At 37.9% G+C, this 20863-nt stretch overlaps 1 pseudogene; it reads right to left on the bottom strand.

Moving 5' to 3' along the window:
• Positions 1 to 5718: 5718 nt before the first annotated feature.
• LOC132636425 (zinc finger CCCH domain-containing protein ZFN-like) lies at positions 5719 to 20269 on the bottom strand (annotated as a pseudogene).
• Between the last annotated feature and the right edge of the window lie 594 nt (positions 20270 to 20863).

Raw genomic sequence — 20863 nt, 5'->3', positions numbered from 1 at the left:
TGGTTCTATGCGGACATGATTGATGGACGAGATTGATTAGAGGTACTTCAGTTTATGATAACAAATATTTTGAGCTCAAAAGGTGACATACAATTATAAGGTTATGTGTATGTATATATGTGTCGTCCAAGTGAGAGATTGTACGAATATATGGACTAGTATGTTAACAATTATCATTAAAGGGGTTGGCCCAGATTAAACGTGACCTGCTAAGGTTTAAAGTTATATAAGCCTAATTAGATACTTCGTAAAGTATTGGCTTTATGTGTAGATACCCGAATGTAATTCTATTTTGATGATGGGCTAAAATAGAATTACATAAATATATTCAATTATAATTAGGCGGTTATGGTCCCCAAATCAGACGTAGGGTTTCTTTCCTAATATCTCATCATTGGAAAAGTTAAGAGCCGCCTATGTCTTGGTTTGGAAGACCGATAACCGCAAGACATAGAATTGCTACAGCACTCATGGATTCAGGTACGCTTTTGCATCTAGCTTAACATTCTCGATATTTTGACATGATAGTTGGGAAAAGATGTTGGATTTCATCTTAAAGTGATTTTGTTCTAACAAGTTTTCCGATTCCAACATTCTCCATGTCAAGTTTAAGACCACAAGATTCAAAAATCTCCCTTTGTTTCTTAACTCCGTGCCCAGTTAAACTAAGACACTTAAATTGGACATATAATATTTTTCTTTTATCTCTTAATATTTGAATAGGCCAAAACCAAGTCATATTGAACATTAGACATCTGAGTTGAGGTCGGTGATGCTCTAAGTGTTAAGAGAGTCGGTACCAACAACACCAGCAAGAGCTCTTTGTCTGCAACACAAGAAGTAGTCACATATATAACCTGTATCAAAGATAATACACTCTAAATCAAACAAGGCCACATTATTGGGGCGGGAAGTAACAAATCTTTATATACATTTGGTGCTTCAGCTTTGGTGGCATGCTTTAGGGGCTCCTTTTCACAAAATGGCATGTGATTCAAAGGTTGTAACTCCCGGTACTTTATTTTATCAACAGATTCAAGGATAAAAGAAGGAAACTACTCAGTTTTATCTTTCATCCATCATTCACCAGGTCTGCGTACTCCAAGTTAATACTCTTAGTTCTTACTTATAGAAAACAAAAAACTATACCTATCATCATGACCATAATTCATTTTGTAAGGTAAAGCTCTTAGATGTTTAAAGGTCACCAGAGATCTGTAGCTTCCAAGTAATTAATTGCACAAAAGTTTGGTTATATTGCCATGCTTAAAAAGAACAATAACTTCCTGATTGCTAGTAGCATAGGTTGTCATTCCAGAACACATACCCAGAACAGTTCTCTGGAGACGACTTTGTTTAGAAACTTCCATTTTGCAGAGCCTCTTGGCTGATAATTGTAGTAATCTTGCAGACTATGATATTGTTGCGGAACATCATGGGTTAACTAGCACACAATCACATATAAAGCAAATATTGAAGAAAAATAATGCAAGGATTTAGCATGGTTTAGCCAAACTTAGTCGTAGGGGGCAGAAGCAGACTGTTTTCCACTATGAATGGTGATATGTCATGACATGTTTTGATAATTTGATAAACCTTATTCAACTAACCAGAAGACTACTATGTATCTCGAGGTCTGAGACTCAGGGGGAACAAATGAGGTATCTAGGTAAGGGATTTGGTCCTTAGAGGGAATACAAAGGATGTTGCTTTGTCATCATCAAAAAGGGGAAAATTGAAAAGAAATGATATGTTTTGATGACATGAAAAACCCTAAGGAACCAGATACAATTAGGCTCATCTGTTTGAACTTAGTTAACCTTATGATATCTCATATGCTGCTTGTCTAACTTGCTTCTTGAAGGATCAGATACTTGCAGGAACTGCTCATATATGAGAGACCAGATATGTTGATTCAGAAGGACGAGATGAGATCAGGTCTCTAGCCTGCTCAGCCAACAATGCAGCTATAGAGCTATTGACAGTGCATCCAGTACTTACAACTTGTTCGAAGAACACATGAGGAACCAGGTTCCTCCAGATAAATGTTCTGGTCACTGAAGCTGAAAGTCCAAATCCACAGCTATAAAGTGAGCGTCGAAAAGTACAATGCAGCTGTACAGCAGTACCTCATCAAGGCCGAGTGATTAACGGTCCATATTTCACGAGTGGTCATCTCTACTCTCTCTCTCTCTCTCTCTCTCTCTCTCTCTCTCTCTCTCTCTCTCTCTCTCTCTCTCTCTCTCTCTCTCTCTCCATGTAAAGACATCATCTTCCAAGAGAAGATTCATTCTTGCACAATCCAAAAATTTCTCCATACAAAGTGCAAGTCTCCACTTTTCAAGGTGTTCCTCAAGAACAGAGTCTCAGCAACTCGAAGGACCAGGTCCAGAACTGAAGATATTTTAGGTCCTTAGGTTGTTGAGTCTCTGTTCTTTTGTGCTTAAAATGTAAATCTACTCTTCCATAAAAAGAAGTCGTCTGTAGGTGTTCTAAATTCTTAAGGTTGCTTCCACAAGATCTTGAGTGGCACAATAGGCTAGAGTTAGCTTAGTTGTATTAGTGTGTGGCTAGATTTAGTCACTATGGTGAATTCTCAAAGGGTGATACGCTCAAATTACACCTAAATTATGGCGTAAGACGGTCGGTGTCAAATATAGTAACCCCACTAGGTTGGGGTCGAATCCCACAGGGAATAAAGTGTGAAATAAATACTAATCATCTATTTTACTAATCTCTAAAGACTTTAGTTCTATTCCGACTAGTGTGGAAAAAGGGTTTTTGTTTATATTCGCTATTTTGAAGTATTTGGAATTTGTTGGATTAAAAGAACCAAAGTTGTGTCCCCGCTGTGATTAGATGTTATGTTATGGGTATCAATATGATATATTTCTAATGGGTGGTGGTTATGTATGCACTTAATCTCTAATGCACTTCCTAATATTTTTCAATAGTTAGAAAGTATTTCTTTTCATGATTTTCCCAAAAATAGAAAAGTTGAAAGTACAACCGATTAAATATGCCAAGTAGAACTCATTTTATCCCTAAGTGAGTTCATTACACGAGGGTTAGCGCCCCGAATCCTTGTTATATTATTTCAACTCAAACCCTAGTTCATCTTTCCAAATAAAACTAGGGTTTGTGCATAAGTAAGTGTTTGCAACCATTAACTAACAATAAATATGAGAAATAATAAAATACATCACAACCCATTATATATATACAATGTTAGACACCCATTACATAACACCCATCATTTGGGTCCACAACTATGATTAAAGAAACTACTCACACACATTGGTCACAAAAGTAATAAGCAATAATAGAGACATAAAGCTTACAAAGTGTAATAAAGATGGCGGGAATGAAATCTTTTTGTCTTCACTAAGCTCCAAAGGTGGTGTGTTCAATGTTCACCCAGGAAAAAGTGTTAAAAGTTGGAGAAAAATCTACTGCTAAAAAAAATCTAAAATGTTCTTTAAATAGGCTCCAAAAACGCACATCAGCAATTGGCAAAACTGCCCCTGGTGGCAGAATCGACAGACCGTCAATCAGTTCGACGGGCCATCGATTCCTTCATTTTTTAGTTCTTCAGTTTGATGGTCCATTCGACGGTGTCGTCGACCAGTTCGACGCTCCGTCAATTCTTCCATATTTCTCTCTTCTGGTGGACAAGTCTGTTTGACGAGACAAATGACGAAACATCGATCCGGTCGATGCTTCGTCGATGGCTCCGTCCTTTGTCCTCTTCAACTTAGGCCATCACTGGAAAATTTAACTTATCGACGCTCCAAGGGACAATCGACGGACCGTCAAATCTTCATTGCTGGGCAATTTTTCATTTTTTCTTTGTTTTTGCTTTTGGGCCATCGCCTTCCTAAAACAGAACAAAAACACATTAAAATGAACCGGACTTACTTGAAAACAACCAAAATCCATAGTAAAAAGGCGTCGAAAGTGCCACAAATCTGCGGTACATCAGGTGCCGTTGAGTGGTACACTATGCTGGGGTTAGTCTAGGTGTATTAGTGTGTTTGGCTAGGGGTAGTCAAGTGTGAGGGTTGCATAAGCGCTATTGTAAGGGTGAGGGATTATGAGAGTTAATTCCTCGCTTACGATAGAGTTGTAACCTGAGTTGCTCGGTTAGTGGAGTTGAAATCCTACAGGGTTAGGTCGTGATTTTTAATCCCTTGAGCAAGGAGTTTTCCACGTAAAAATCTTATGTTGATTCTCGTACTGCATTGCATAAGAGAACTGGTACACGACCAAGTCCCTCATATACTGTTTGGTGAACACACAGCCTGCAACAAATAGGTAAAATTATCGGTACAAAGAATCCCCACTTACAACCCCCTATATAAAGATTCCAAGTAGTTTCTAATCCTACAAGGAATGGTTTTCCAAACCTACAAGGACAATGATTTTCCCAAACCTACAAAGAAAATAGATTTCTCAAACCTACTAGAAAATCTAACATAATTAGGATTCTCAAAATTCAAGACACGCAACAGATATGAACTATTTATATATATAAAATGCAGGATAAACTGGTGTTCAGGTGGTACTAACGTGCCATTATTTCATAAGAAGCCGTCTAAGAAAAGGAAATCCCTCTTCATGATTATAGAAACCAATCTTGTATGATCTTTCTAGAATACTTACACACTGTTTTTTGAGACATATGAAGATGCATGACGATCAACGAAGAAAGATGACATACACAAGAAGCAATGAGAAAGTAGATAGAACTTCAAATTTATGAATCTTACTTCACCATCCTGAACAGTTTTCCTGATGTAAGTGGCTGCTGCATAAATATGTCTTACTCGTTGCTCATTTCACAACTATCAAGTCATAGGGGACTGTGAAGCAAGCTTCTGCAAAACAGAAAAGATAATAAATAAATGCTTCTGAATTGATCTCATCTTTTAAGAATTTGAAAGGGATGCTAGTCGGCTCGACGAAGTTGTAGCCCAAAAAAAGAAGATCTAGAGTGATTCCTCACCTATCCTGTCAGGGGCCCAGTGGAACGCTCGAGTATAGATTCCCTATGCTCATGTAAACGGCCGGGGCCAGCCGGCCCGTAGATCTAAAAGGATCCAGCCATAGGCCTGACCGGATATCGTTTGTCCACAAACAAAACAAAGTCGATTTTTAGTAGTAGTTCATGAGACCTCGAATTCTCACGTTCCAGCGTGCATTATGCCAACAGGTCCCACCACCAACTCTAGCTGAGAAGTTAAGTCACCCCTCTTCTTTTTTTGAAATTGCGTCTCTGATTCGTAGAGTTTTACCTCCCTACTTAACATGATTCCCAGCTACATGCCGTTAACGTTGTGCGCCAGATAATACTGAACCTGAGGAGAGAATAAGAGCCCTTTATTTGCAGAAATTAGGTTCCGATAACACTCGAATTAGCCTTGCAAAATACCCGCAATACTAGTACATCTCCAGAGCGAGCGAGGGAGAGAGGGTATATAGATTTATTAGAACTCTGCAAAAGGATAGCTATTATTAATGATGAAATATGCAATTGCTTTAAAACACCAGATAATGTCCAAAGCAACGGTAAGGCAAATGAGCGAGCATAAAGATTATGGGCACCCTCACTGACTATAAACACACCTACCAGAGAGATAGATGTGAACCTTCATTGAAAATAATGCTTCATACAGGAGATTTGGAGGTAAACTAATTCTGATAAATAAGGCAGAGGGCTCTTCGAAGATGATAAATAAACAGTTAATTGACCGATTGTTTGCAAACTTATAAACATATTACCAAAGTGATGCTGAAAGATGTCAACCCGTCAACTGAAATGCATTTTCAGAAGAACAAACTGACTTTAAAGGATTCTGTACATCTCAAGCACTGGAAATAAATTTACAGGGAACTGTTATTGATTATCAAAAAGGTACAAAATGATGATTAATCTTGAAATGATACAAATTGATGATGCTGGCTGGTAGTTCAGGATAAAATTATTCCTCTCTGTCAATGTTATTATCACCAGGTGGCATCTTTGTTGGTTCTGATAGTGATGATCGCCTGGGCTCTCTGCAGGCTCCTTCAATAATCCCTTCTGTAGTCAGAGTCAATGCACCAGTTCCTGATGATGAACCCAACAGGCGCTGAACAGCAGGATCATCAGTAGAAGATGAAGCTGAGATATGATAAGTGAAAACTCTCATTGGGTGGTCAAACTTGCAACTCGGTCCAAATTTGCAGATCCCATATTGAGAATAGAAAATACACAACGGTTCTCCCTAGAAAACCGAAACAAGTAACAAACAAGAGAAAAAATGTTCAGCACAATCAATGCCCATGATTATCTAAATAGCTCAGAGAATGGAAAAGGCAAGAAGAATACAACTTCGCCTTGTAGCCAAAGCACAGATGCAGGTAGGGAACTCACATAGAATTCTAAAATAGCATCATAAACCTAAGCATTCAGATAGAACAGAGAACTGCAAATAAAGAGGCCATAAAAAGAGTGATGAAACTGATTGCTTCAATTGTCAGGGACCAGGGTCTATCAAAAAGTATGCAGATCTTTGTCAAGGATTCTGATGGCGGCAAGGCTCCTGCCCTAAAAGGACTTGTTGGAAGATCAGGGGAGGAGATGACAGTCAACTAATTCAAATTCTTGGTTGAAGACAAGTGCGGCAACGATTCTTCTTTGTTCCACTCGACTTAAACAATCAATCACTCTCTTTAAAGTTAAGTGGGGAATATATTCTTCCACCAACTTAACTTACATTTTGGCTTACATTTTTTCTTCTCATATATCATATTACTATAGGACCTAGGTATTTATAGAAATTTTCGAGCATGCACCTAGACTAATACATGCACCAAATTTAATCTAGAAATTCTTTTTATCTTCCATGTTCATGAACAACTTTCATCTTTCCTAATTCATAAATAAAACATAATAATACAACAACAACAACAACCCAGTGAAATCCCACATCATAATTAATTTCCTATACATGAACTAAGACAATTCATTCATCAAAAAAATACTTTTTCTTTTCCCAACACAAGGTTCATTTTTCAACGCTCCCCCTTGAACCTTGTGGTCGGAATTCACAAAATATTCTTCCAATTCTCAACTCTGAATTTCAGCATCTTCTTCCTAGAGAGACAGTAGCAAAGTTGTCTCCTCTTCCTCTTCTTCCGCTTCTTTTGAGTCGATCACAGCCTTGGCTTGCAAAGCAAGCTCAAGACCATATTGGTTATGTGATCTCATCATTCTTCAAAAGATCCTCATTTTCTTAGATTCTCTCATCTTCTCAAAAGATCTTTCCTTTTTGAGATTGAGGTTGTCATTTTCACTAATTGTGCTTCCGAAAGCACATCATCATTTTCATCACCACTGCTCTCCTCTTTTGGAGATTTCTCAGTAATCAAGAGTAATTATTCTTCATCATTTTCTCACTTATCATATTTATTGTAAAAATCTTTTATATTCTACAACAATAGATAATATTTTAGAAGCGTCCATCTCTTCAAGATTCACTTCTTTAAATTTCATCAAAGCTAGAGACGTTAGATTCGACAACATGCTTTCTCATGATGATAATCATCTTCTCCTCTCGTGTTTCACAAAACCTCCTCTGATATCTCTTCTTCAATCCAAGTGTGGATTTTCGTATCCATCTTTCTCATGGCAGCAATATCATTTGCTACCTCTCTACTCGAGATTCTTCGCCGTGCAGTTACTTCATACGCAACTGCTTCGGCAAGGATACAACTTTGTTGGGTTCCTTACCCTCAAAAACATCCTTCAAAAGTTGTTAACTTTCGAAATCGTGGTAGTCCCACCTACCAGAATCATTTCTTCAAGCTTGTGCTCCTCTAGCACAGCATTCTCGTAGCTATAGTAGCTAATCTCATTCATAATCATCTCCATCTGAAAATTCATTCTTTTAGGTCTTTCGAAAATTCGGGTTCTCCACAGGTCCCTTAAGACAAGTGGTTGTGATACCAAATGTTGAAAAATCGGGGGAGAGAAGACACTCAAATAATTCAAATTCTCGGTTGAAGACAAGTGAGGCAACGATTCTTCTTTGTTCCACTCAATTTGACTTAGATAATCAATCATTCTCTTTAAAGTTAAGTGGGGAATATATTCTTCCACCAACTTAACTTACATTTGGCTTACATATTTTCTTCTCATATATCATATGACTATAGTACCTAGGTATTTATAGGAATTTTCTAGCATGCAACTAGACTAAAACATTCACCTTATTTAATTCTAGAAATTCTTTTTATCTTCCTAGTTCATGAACTAAGACAATTCATGCATCAAAAAAAAAAAAACTTTTCGCAACACAAGGTTCATTTTTTAACAGGATTCACCTTAGCTTTCTTCCAAAAAGGTTGGGAGGTGGTTAAAACAGAGATCTTGAATGTCTTGACATCACCAGAGTGAATTCTTTAATGCCTCTCATATAGCCCTAATTGGCTAATCCCAAATAGAACTATACTGAAGAACTAAGGGATTACGTGCCCATCAATCTAGTAGAACCATAGAAGATATATTTACGCTTCTTACAAAGAGGTTGAGGCTAGTGATTACTTGAGTTGATCTCTAATACTAAGAATGTTTTTTTAAGGGAAAAAAAAGAATCATAATACTGTGGTAATAGCAATGTTTTTTAAGGGGAAAAAAAATCATAATACTGTGGCAATAGCATGGCAATAGCATGATTTACTGAACTGGAGAATGAAGAAGTGGCTGCTAAGGGATTCTATGTATAGTGGACTAAAAGAAGGCTTATGACTATGAGCCCGTTTTGATTGGCTTATAAGCTGGTCAAACCAGCTTATAAGCAATTTTTAACTTTTTTGGCTGTTTGGCAAATTAGAATAGTGCTTAATATAAGTTAAAAAGTGCTTAACATAAGCCAAAAGCAACAAGTTGGGGAACCCCAACTGTTTTCTTTTTGGCTTAAAGTCGTTTTGGTTTGACCAACGATTTTACTCTTTTATCTCTTATATTTTCTTCTAATTCCAATATTACCCTTACTACTAAAAAAAACCCTAAACTATCGATCTTTCTCCTTTTTTGTTCCGTTCATCACTGCAGCTCTTCCTCTTCCTTTCCTTTATCTTTGCATCAATTCTTGGTGAGATTTCACTCCTATCGAGCTTGTGGCAGGTTCTTCTCCATCAATTTCTCTGCAATTTCAGTGGTATATACATTAATTCTTGTGCCTGTTACTTTTTTGTTTATTATTATTCCTGCTCTAAATCTCCAAATAGACTAGTGGTTGTAGTATTTGTTCGATTATCCTTCGGATTGCCGGGCTCTTATCTTTCTCTCTCGTGGTTGTAGTATTTGTTCGATTCCCATAAGTTCGGGCAAGAGTGTCCTAGTTCACTTCATGATTGAGGTGTGTATGAACTGAAGAAAAGAGGAGAAAGATCGATAGTTTAGAATATTGGAATTAGAAGAAAATATAAAGGATAAAAGAGTAAAATCATTGGTCAAACCAAAATGGCTTTTAAGCCAAAAAGAAAAAAGTTGGGGTTCCCCACCTTCTTGCTTTTGGCTTATTTTAAGCACTTTTCTATTTTGCTGAACACCCAAAAAAGTTAAAATGGCTTATAAGCTGGTTTGACTAACTAGTAAGCCAATCCAAACGGGCTCTATGTAAATTAGAGCTTCTTCATAAATTTGATTAAGGACATGGTCTTCGGGAACAGCTATAAACTGGATTAGTTGTTGCATTTTCTCAGTCCAGTTATGTTTATAAATGGTAGCGCTCAAGTCTTCCCAACACAAAGAATCTTAAGACAAGGTGATCTTTGTCTCCATTTCTGTTATAATTGGTATGTAAGGCTCAAACTAAATGATCAATACTGCCTAGGCCTATAATGGATTAGTACCTTTTCAGTTGGATCTGAGAAAAGGTAATTCGTCGAATATATCATGTAAGTTTTATGCTAATGATACTCTTACCTTTTATGATGCCAGCAGTAGCAAAATATTAAGTCACAGGATCATATCTTTGGTTTTTGAGTCATTTCTAGATTACACATCAATCTCTCTTAGGATCATCTTCACCCAGTAAATGAGGTTGAACATCCAACTACTGGCAGAGATCCTGGGTTGGATAGTTAGTTCTTTTCTAACCACCTATCTTGGTCTGCCACTTTGGCAGTAAATATTAAGAGGGGTAATATGGAAGGGGGTTCTTCATAAGGTGGAGAAAAGACTATCGAGATGGAAGAGACAATACCTTTCACTAGGGGGTAGAATTTCCCTCATTTTCTTGATACTGTACCAACACAAGGCATGTTCCTGCAACCAAGTCCAATTACTTGTATCAAACAAGTTCAGGAGAGATTCCTCTAGAAAGGCAACAGGGAAAATGAAACATTTCCACTAATTAAATGGAGTTAGGTGACTACTCCAAGGAAAATGAAAGGACTGGCAACAAACTGAGGCTGCACAACAAGTGTTATTTAAGTGGCTCTAGAGGTTCGGTCGAGAACCAGAGGATCTGGGGGCATGTAGGAGCAAAGTATGCACATCCGATCACTGGAATTCTCAACCTGTGGCATGTTCCCATGGAGTAGGGGTTTGGAAGAGCATAAGAAATTTAGGAGGATGAATTTGCTCCAAACATCCAATTCTCCGGGTTGGTGTTGATTGTTGAGTAGGCAGAAACTTAGTTTCTGGGAAAATGCACGGGTTGGTCATACTCCTCTAAGAATTGAATTTCCCGAGTTGTGCAGCTGTGCAATAAATACTGACGTTTTATAGCTGAATTAAGGTTTCAGCCGGGACCTTTCATGCTGAAGAAGTTTTGAAGATTGGGAAATACAGAGAATTGCAAAATTGCTGGGTAAGCTAGAAACAGTGGCTATAAATCAGGGAAAACCAGAGACAATGAGATGGAAATATCTCAGGATTGAAAATACACAGTCTAAGCAAAATATAACCGTTTAATAGCCTTCACTGAATGGCCTATAATATTTATATAGCAAAGTAGTGCTCCTCCTAATGTTGTGGGTTTTGCTGGATAGCATCTCCTGAAACCTGTTTGATACAAGTAGCCTTACAGAAAAGAGGTATTACACCATGCAATAGGTGCTTTATATGTGGTTACGGAGTGGAATATGATTGGCTTTTTTCTAAGTTTATGAAGTTGAGTATGTTGATCACCTATTGCTACAATAACAGGTACACAATCAAAACTGGAGCATATTTTCGAAAAAATATGGTGTCTTCAGGGTAAAGCCTAGAACAGTAAACGAGTTGGAGCTGTGTTGGAAGCTGAAGAAGGAAGGCAGGAAGCTGTGATTCACTATTCTAGTATATATATTTTGGGTACCTTGGCTAGAAAGAAATGAGAGATGCTTTGACAGAAATGTTGAACCTGTCCATAGGCTTAAACGCAAGTGTTTGTACTTTTTGGCTTTTTGGTAACACATATGCTCTAGATACCTAACTTGAGTTCCTTAGTCCCCTGTATTTATAAAGGGATTCTAAGTTTTTGTACACGGAGAATAGCCTGCACCTTCTTGGCGATACTTCTGCTGGAATAGAAGTATCCTATCTTAAAAAAAAAAGATACACATTTTCTACTCCCCCGCTAATACTTCCCTATTGATATTTCTTTTTTTTGATTAAGCACCGGGTGTCCGGGTCTCTTAGAGCCCCGACTAATCCCGGGGGTGCACAGGCCCTCGGCAAGGAGTTTCCCGCAAGTGCACCACGGTTAATTCAGGTTTTACCCAGTCCGATGGCCCTCAGAAATTGTTTGCACCCAGTGGGTTTCGAACTTGAGACCTTGAAAGGGAGCACCCCAAGGCTCAAGTCAATTGCCACCAGGCCAACCCCTGAGGGTTTTCCCTATTGATATTTCATATAATGTCTTTTACAAAAACACCAAAACATGAGTTGCTTAGTCAAAAGCTAGACTTTACATGGGCTCCAACAACACTTTCAGAAACCAAAATATTTGAAAGTCTCAAATAAAAAATGCTCATCTACTTTATTTATTCAGAAGAGATACTCATTCTTCGTGGAATAAACATGGATACCTCCGGTCAGAAGCAAGATAAGCTAATAAACCTATTTGAAATTAAATACACACAAGAATAAAAGGAATACAGAAAAGAGAATTGGGGAGACCACCTTTCCATGGTTAGACGACATGTACTCAAAATATAAGAGAAATAGACACCATTCAAATGTATAATTCGCTCAACCCAACTTTCATCCATGATAAAGAAGCAACCTGTTCTAATTTATCACCATCTCTATCAGAATGAAAAGCATTCAACTAATAATTCCATCAGACGCAATAGTCTAAATCTATTTCAGAACATTAGCCACATCAGACGTTAAGAAAGCAATTGTGTGAAAGGACATCATTTTGGATACAAAAGGCTGACACAGAACAAGCATGGAAGTTTACATAGAAACTCGACTTTAACTTATGCAAAGAATAAAAGCAGATGGTAAATGTTTAACTCACGGGGCGTCGAGGGAGACCAATAGGACTCAACAGACAGCAGGAGGAAGGAGCCTTTCCCTTGGATGATGGAATCTACAAACAGCACCAAACTTACAGTCTCCAGTCTTCATGTAAAACTGGCATTCAGGCTGGCCCACTCGTTCAGGGAAAACATTCTCTCTCCGTAATGTGTAATACCCCTCAGGTAAAGAACTGGCACGATATGAAGAATTCATTCCTTCGGATACCATGGTCGCTTTATCACTTGATCGTGAACTCCTGTAAACCTGGCTATTTCCTGCTGCATCTTGCTGGCCCTCAGGGGATGAAACTGAGTCCAGCTGACCCTGAAAAAGGTACTATCTCTAAGAAAATTCAGACTCAATGGAAGTTCAGGTCGCAAGTTGGGGACAGCACTCACAAGCTTGATCAATACAAGACTATGTTAAGACAACTGTGAGGATAAATGATTGCAACACCATGCTTGAATATATTACAATAAGAAGGTAAGGACATTAGTTAAATTTGTGAAGACTCCTACTTGGTCTGAGCTCAGATGGCTCTCCTTCCCCATCCAGGTATATCTCCAATAAAAAAAAAAGTGATATTGCTAAAGAGCAACATATTAACATTGCTTATTTCAAACACATTCCCTTTTTAATTCCAATTATAGTGCAATTTAATATGGGGGCCCAACATCGGTAAATCATGAATTGGGATGGGCTTGGCTCTGATACCATGTAAAGAATAGATGTTGGGCCTAACTCAATCCCAAAAACTAGCTCGTGAGGGGAGGATTGCCCCAAGTCCATATAAGGTGACCATGTCACCCATCCCTTGCCGATGTGGATCAATTAACCCCCCCCCCCGCGGGCTGGACATCTGGAGTGTGGACAACTTTATATGGGGGCCCAACATCGGTAAACCATGAATTGGGATGGGCCTGACTTTGGTCCCATGTAAAGAATGGATCTTTTTTTTTTTTATTAAGCACCGGGTGTCCGGGTCTCTTTGAGCCCCGACTAATCCCGGGGGTGCACAGGCCCTCGGCAAGGAGTTTCCCGCAAGTGCACCACGGGTAATTCAGGGTTTTACCCCAGTCCGATGGCCCTCAGAAATTGTTTGCACCCAGTGGGTTTCGAACTTGAGACCTTGGGCATAACTCAACCCCAAAAAATGTAAAGAATGGATCTTGGGCATAACTCAACCCCAAAAACTAGCTCATGAGCGGAGGATTGCCCAAGTCCATATAAGGAGACCACCCTTGAATGGCCGATATGGAAAAAGGATACATAGGCTAACTAAATGTCGCCAAAAGTTAATTCACTCAAGGATGAATGAACTCAATGACTAGTAAGATTAGACAAAAAACATCCTCAAGACCAACAAAGCAGACCTAATCCCAAGAATTACAACTATTATTAATCCAAGCAATTGCTCAACCACCTAATAAAGACGGTATCACAATTCTATGTTGAGGGCGGACGATTTTGGAGCAGATTGAAGTTGGAACAGAACATTTTGAGAGAAAAAAGGAAGCTTGGGAGAAAAGGTGGTAGGAAAATGGATATGGAATTACAGTACATCTGAAAAGGCTTAATTACAAAATTCATACAATTCCACAACAGTAAAAAGACAAGGCAACAAAGAGAACATGAAACCCATAACAAAGCACATCCAGACTAGAATCCCTTCATCACTGAGGCAAGATATTCCAAAATTTCAAAATAACAACCCAAGTACATATGTATATGTAGACATAACAACCAAATGCTAGGAATCATGGTCAATCTTACACTGTATGCAAATCCTGGAACCGGTACCATTGTCTGAGGCAGTAGCAGTGGTGCATAACTTGAAGGACCTTGCCAGCGTGCACCGGAAATAAAAGAAGCCCTGGACAAGGGATAAGACAGCTGACCAGGAATTGTGGAAGGAGGACGAGCAGGATAAACAGGAGAATTATGAAAAGAGGCCATCATGTTAGAAGGTTCGGGATGATGAAATTTACAAGTACTTCCAAACTTGCACTGTGCAGTTCTCATGTAATAAGCACATTCAATCTCATTCTGCAGGCAAGAAAAAATAATATAATATAAACTGAATAATATACAGAGCAGAGCATGATCAAAGAAAGGGAAATTGTCAGCTGCATCAGGCCTTATTATGATCATAACGCACTAAGGGAAATTGTCAGCTGCATCGGGCCTTATTATGATCATAACACACTTAACATATACAGAGAAGCAATGTGTGCCCATGCATGTCTAGAACGTAAAGACACAAATCCATTAGTTAGATGTCTCTTGTGAATTAAGCTTAGCTATTCTTTCATGCATCATTAAGAAGGCTCGCAAATATGAAAGGTCTATATAAGTTCCTTCCCCAAAGTTTTGGCTGTATTTAACTGTTAATCTTTACAAGTAGAGCAACATCTAATAAAAATTAACATTTAAAGGAAGAACTAAAACTAAGGTTGAGCATCACGGCAATTCACCATTAACTTAGAACCTTTTGCCTACATTGGAAAACTAGTTCAGTTAATTTGACCAGTAGAACAGGTATGTGGTATGTGTAAGAATCGCCAGGAGGATGTGCATCATCTGTTACTACATTGCTGGCTTGCAACAGAGTTTTGGTAGTATTTCCCCATTTAATATGACTTGGTTACCTCCTAAAATAGTGGCAGAAGCGGCCTGTTGGAAGGCTGGGGGGCGCCTATGTCTTGGAAAAATCATGTTTTGTATGGTGAAACGAGGGCAAGAAAGATGGATGTCAAAAAGAAAGAGATACGGAAGACAGCTCCTTTTTGCATATCTTGGATGATTTGGAGAGAAAGAAGAGCGTAGCTTTTGAAGGAACTGAAATTCACAATGGAGATTCAAAAGTTATGTTTTGCACCACTTGCATTTTGGAGTAAAAAGAATATTATGTTATGAATAAATTGTTAAACAGATCTTTTGAACTTAATTTCTATCCTTGTGTCTTTAGCAAAGTTGACACTGCCTTGATATCAATAAAAAAGATCTTTTGCATAGTAACAAAAACAATTTTGATAAACAGTGAAGTAATGAGATCAAACCGGGCGAAATGGATAGCCCAAGACATTTAGGGTAACTCTTCCAGCAATCCCAGCCTTGTCTCTAGGATGGTGAAACTTGCATGTTGCTCCAAACTTGCAAGCTCCAGTCTTCAAGTAGTACTGAAAATAGTTCAATAATTCAACATGTGAACAACATAGGTTAAAGGAAATTAATGAAAAGAAATAAAAAGTTGTAAGAAACCAATAGTCACACGAAATAGTTTGTTTGGAAGATAAGTTGATACTAGTTAGCTTCAAAAACAATGCACCTTGATAAAACTACTCAGACTGAGATGCTTCATATTTAAAGATAGTGAAGCAGACAAGAAGTCAAACAAAATTTAAAAGGTGAAAAAAGGTCAAATAAAACAGTCAGATTTTCATTTTGCTTCTAACAGTGGGTTTAGCTGTAATTTTTAACATATCCAAGAAGGTGAAAACCCCTTCAAAGTCTGAATAAGCATCACATAGTCTGCAAAATTTGCAATCAAGAAACCAGCAGACCAGAGTGTTTTAAAATACTTGATCCAAAGCCTTTTAAAAATAGAAGCTCCGATCTAATGAAAGAACTTAAATTCTTGAAAATTAAATGACGAAGTAATCCAATCTCGCATCACATGCCTCAACTAGCATATTACAAAGAAATAAACACCTTTAAAGATGCTAAGCACTTGCCAGAAGTATTAATTAAACCACAAATTTGCCAAATAGTGTGACTAGAATCAAGATTCAACTAAAAGTTAGATAGGGACGGCATTTAACATCAAATAATGTATGTTTATTTAAGTACTGCCTTAGAATAGACATGTTCATTGAAGTACTTCCGCTCAGAAGGATCAATTTTCTTTTCAATGATGAGCCGTAAGGGTCAATATCGGTAGACTTCTGTTAATTGCTTTTTGCACTTCCACTACAACTAGCAGATATAAGACATGGACCTGGCAATCATACCTGGCATTCTAGCTGTCCCACTCTTTCTGGATACTCTCCTCTCATACTTGCTGCGGCAATGGCCTATATCAAATATTTCTCCACATTCATAAGTTCACGCATATTAACAAAAGGATATATGCAATTCCATAAACATAAATATTGTGAAGTGAAAGTTTGCAGACACTAGTTAAGATAATTCCAAGAAGATGACGCTCGCATTTGTACATTTACTATTGAAAAAGAATATGATACCAACTTGGTATTGCATATCACATCACATAAAGGGAAACTTCCTTTATAACAGAAAAATATACTCCACGAGTAGCAAGTTCAAGGTGCAAATCGTATGGTGTAGATTTTTTCACTAGCCTTAACTTGTAACATTCGTCCCTCCAGCTTCTCTTTCTCTATAAGTATTTCAGAAAAACCCTTTCTAATGAAAAGCTTGTCATTAACCAAAAGACCTATATACTAGGGACCTTTGCTCCTAAATCCATTATTCAGATAGCTCAAGTTTCAATAACTATAAGAAGAATTTAATAACTGAAACTTAAAAGCACCAAAAGGTTTCCACAAAGAACAACAAGGGAAAGAAAGTGAATCCCCTATAACATGTCCTTTTACATTACCATGTCATGAAACATAAGAGAAGGATAGCAGAACTTTCTTGTAGCTTTTAGAGCTGCAATCTTGGAAGATTGTTCTTTGAATCCCTAAAAATAAAAATATAGGCTGACTTGTTCGCAGTGACTCCATGCTGACCCCTGGCCCCAAAACTTTGTCTTGTTTTAGACTTTCATTTTGACCTATATTTTTGTTGGTTAAGTATTAGTAGCTTCAAATATAAAAAAAAAATTTTAAAAATGCTTATCTCACCTATAACCTGCTACTAATTCAATACACCAAACATAAGATACAAGTCATCCTATCCCACATATAATACCTCTTAGTAACAAATAAGAAATTGAAAGATTTCGTTGAAATTGGACATCCCTAGTCACATCTTAACAATCCTCTTTGAATAATCAAATAATAATAATCCCATAAAATTATGTCCACAACAAAATGATAGAGACACACAGCAGCTGGTTTTCTCTAAGTGAGAGGCTGACAACAAAATGAGGCATGTCAGCAATATTTCATAGACTATTAAGTGAAATCACCCAAGCCAATACATTTCTTGTCAGTTTAAGTTTTCTCGTATTTTTTCCCCTATTAACAGGTATGCATTCCTTACCAGTTTCCTATTAGGAGGATGGTTGAATCGGCAAGTCAATCCAAATCTGCAGAGACCAGTTCTGATGTAATAAGAACAATCTGGTTCACCTTCACGAACAGGATAAGATCCAGACTCCATTGATGCCCTTGATCTCAAATTCATTTGCCACAAAGCGTCTGAAATACCAACAGTATGGAATAATAAATAGTGGTATTTGATGTCGCACTTATCTAAACATCTTATCCTTTACTGCGAATTACACTTCAATTAATGTATTATTCTGTAAGATCTGCATCTTGTTAGATCAGTAATTACACCTCTGACCAGTATTACGAACAAAATAATATGAATTTCTCCAGTATAGAAATTATCGAAAGCCGGTGCGCCTCAGAATATATCGACAAAATATACACTTCTCCAAAAAACAAAGAAAAAAGAGTTAAAAAATATATAAAACGACAAGACACAAGTCTTGCAAGTGTGCTTGTCATGTCAGTCCTTGATGGTTGATCTAAAACAAGTTACTAGCACTATAGTCACACTTCAACACGTGCTACTTTATTTTAGCCATATCTGAGAGTAATCAATGCATAAACACAGAGCACAGTGGCAGTTCCCCATGAAGCTTACTTTCATTATCCTACTGACCCAATGTACTACTTGGTCACTCATACTTTGTTCTGGGGAAAAAGAGGCAAGTATCAATACTACCAATGCAAGCAGAAGAAAGGAGGGTTGAATAAAAACTGAAGAATCGTTCCATCTCCCACACACACATACAAATATATATAAGAAGCACACACACGTGTATAATACATACGGGGACGACCGTGGTGTCTGGGCCAATTTGTGCGCACCTCAACTAATTCCACGGGTACCTACTATCTCTCACCATGTACCGTGGACCGTGTAACTCTATCCACCAAGGTATTTGAACCTGAGACCTTATGATTCTTAACCCAATTCATTGACAACTAAGGCATACTGTTGGGTGCAAACTAGCACAAAGCGCCATAACAACATCCGCTAGAGCATTATGCCAAATGATCCCCAGCACCTTTAGATATGGGAGTCGCCTTCGGCTTGCTATATTCTTTCGCTAGCGCATGTTGGTTACCATAAAGACATTGAGGGATATCACATCGCTAGTTTCGGAGATGTTGTTTCCACTACCATTGGTAATAACTCAAAGTGTCGGAACGACTCTAACGGTGCAAGGCAGGTTTCGGTAATAATGCCCTTAGTGCTCGCAAAACACCCTTTTGCTTGCGTGAGCAACGGCCCCTAACGGCTAACACTACCCCATAACTTTGTCCTTTAAGGACAAGGCAGGTTGCAAGAAACATATAGCAAGGATTTGAACCCCTAGTCTCCCGTGATTGCATTCAAGCTTCATCAAGGCGCACCCTTAGGTTTTATATTGTGTACCTCTGCATGTGATCTACTTAGAATATGTATAAACTTGAAAGAGGAGGAAAGAATCAACTCTTTCTTAAAATCTCAATAGACGTCAAAGCAAAAGTAGAATATCCCAATTTACCTTATAAAGACCTTTTTTTTCTGTACCTCCACTTCACATTGATTGATAAGCTGCCGAAAAAAGAAAAAAGAAAAAAAGGACAGAGCTTTTAATTTATATTCATGTCAAAAACACACCTGAAATATGACTTTTTTGCGAGTTTCACACCTGACATATCAAATGTTTGCGTTTCTTACCTAAATTATCACCGACTATTTATCAAAACACACTCGAAACTAACTAGATCAAGTGTATGAATACAATTGCCAAAAGACGCGTGACAGCTTAATTTGCCCCGAAAACTCTGTCCACATGACAGCTGAGTCATCAATGTCGAGTTGTGTTTTTGATAACTAGTTGTTGATCGTTCAGGTAGGAAACGCAAACAGCTGATAGTTAAAAATGATAATTGAGGTGTGTTTTTGACCATTATCTAATTTATATTACACCAGTGGCATAAAGTATAACAGTTGCAGTGATCATCCCGAATGAACAGAATTGAAGTATGTACGTGTGAAAGACAGAGGAGAAAGAAAGAAAGGGAAGGAGGAACCTTGGTGGATAGACGGTGAGAAAGAGGGAGGCCCTTGGGACACAGAAATTTCCATAATGACGATGATTCTGCCATCAGCAGTAGCACCGGGCCGTGAAGCTAAGGAATTTCCATTGATTCTGAGCTCATAGCACTCCCTCTCTCTCTCTGATCAAAATGCAACGAACCAAAACAGGCAAGAGAGAGAGAGATTTGAGAAGAAAAAGAGATGAAAGTGAAGAAGGAGAATGGAGAGGTGCCACTCTGCTCTCCACACAGATACAAAGAGGCGTGTTGTAGAAAGAGAGAGAGGGAACAAAAACCAACCGTCCAGTCTCGCGTCGCCATCGACAATTGTACCTTGAAAGTAGGGGAGTCCTACTTTCTCCTTTTCCCTATACACTCCACTCTGGAAACCGCATCCAGAGAAATATCCCATCTTTCTCATTTCTCGCGCTTCTTTAAAAGTCAAGATTTCTCTTTTTCCCATGCCCACGTGCACACCCCCCACTTCTCCATCTCCATTCGGGTCCCAATACCCACATCCACAGAATTTACATCTTTTTCATTTCTCTTTTAAGCTTAGTAAAATATACTCCCATATTAGTCGGTCATGTTTTTATTTTGCGATATTAGTAACTAAGAGCGCGTTTGGATTGGCTTATAAGTTGCTTATAAGCTGTTTTAACTTTTTTGAGTGTTTAATTAGCCAGTTTAAAGTCATTTTGCAGTTAAAATAAGCTCAAAAAAATAATTTGACCTGTTTGACTTAATTTATCTAAAGCAGCTTATAAACTGAAAAAAGCTTATAAGCCAAAAAAAATAAGTTGGGCTACCGCAACTTATTTTATTTTTTTAACTTATAAGCTGTTTGCAGCTTATAAGCTGCTTAAAATAAGCTCATCCAAACAGGCTCTAAAAGGTAATTCAACTAAAGTGTCTCTATTTATTCTTTGATTTCAATTTGATGCTATTTTTTTCACCACATTATTCTCTTTTCATATTTATTGACTAAGGGTAAAGATACTTAATTATATCTTGATTTTTTAAAATGATAATTATTTTAGACCATCTATTTTTAGTAAGAACGATAACTAAA

The sequence above is a fragment of the Lycium barbarum genome, chromosome 1 (assembly GCF_019175385.1).
Source record: "Lycium barbarum isolate Lr01 chromosome 1, ASM1917538v2, whole genome shotgun sequence".
NCBI lineage: Eukaryota > Viridiplantae > Streptophyta > Magnoliopsida > Solanales > Solanaceae > Lycium > Lycium barbarum.
The sequence above is the reverse complement of the archived record's forward strand: the minus strand, read 5'-3'. Positions and strand labels throughout refer to the sequence as shown.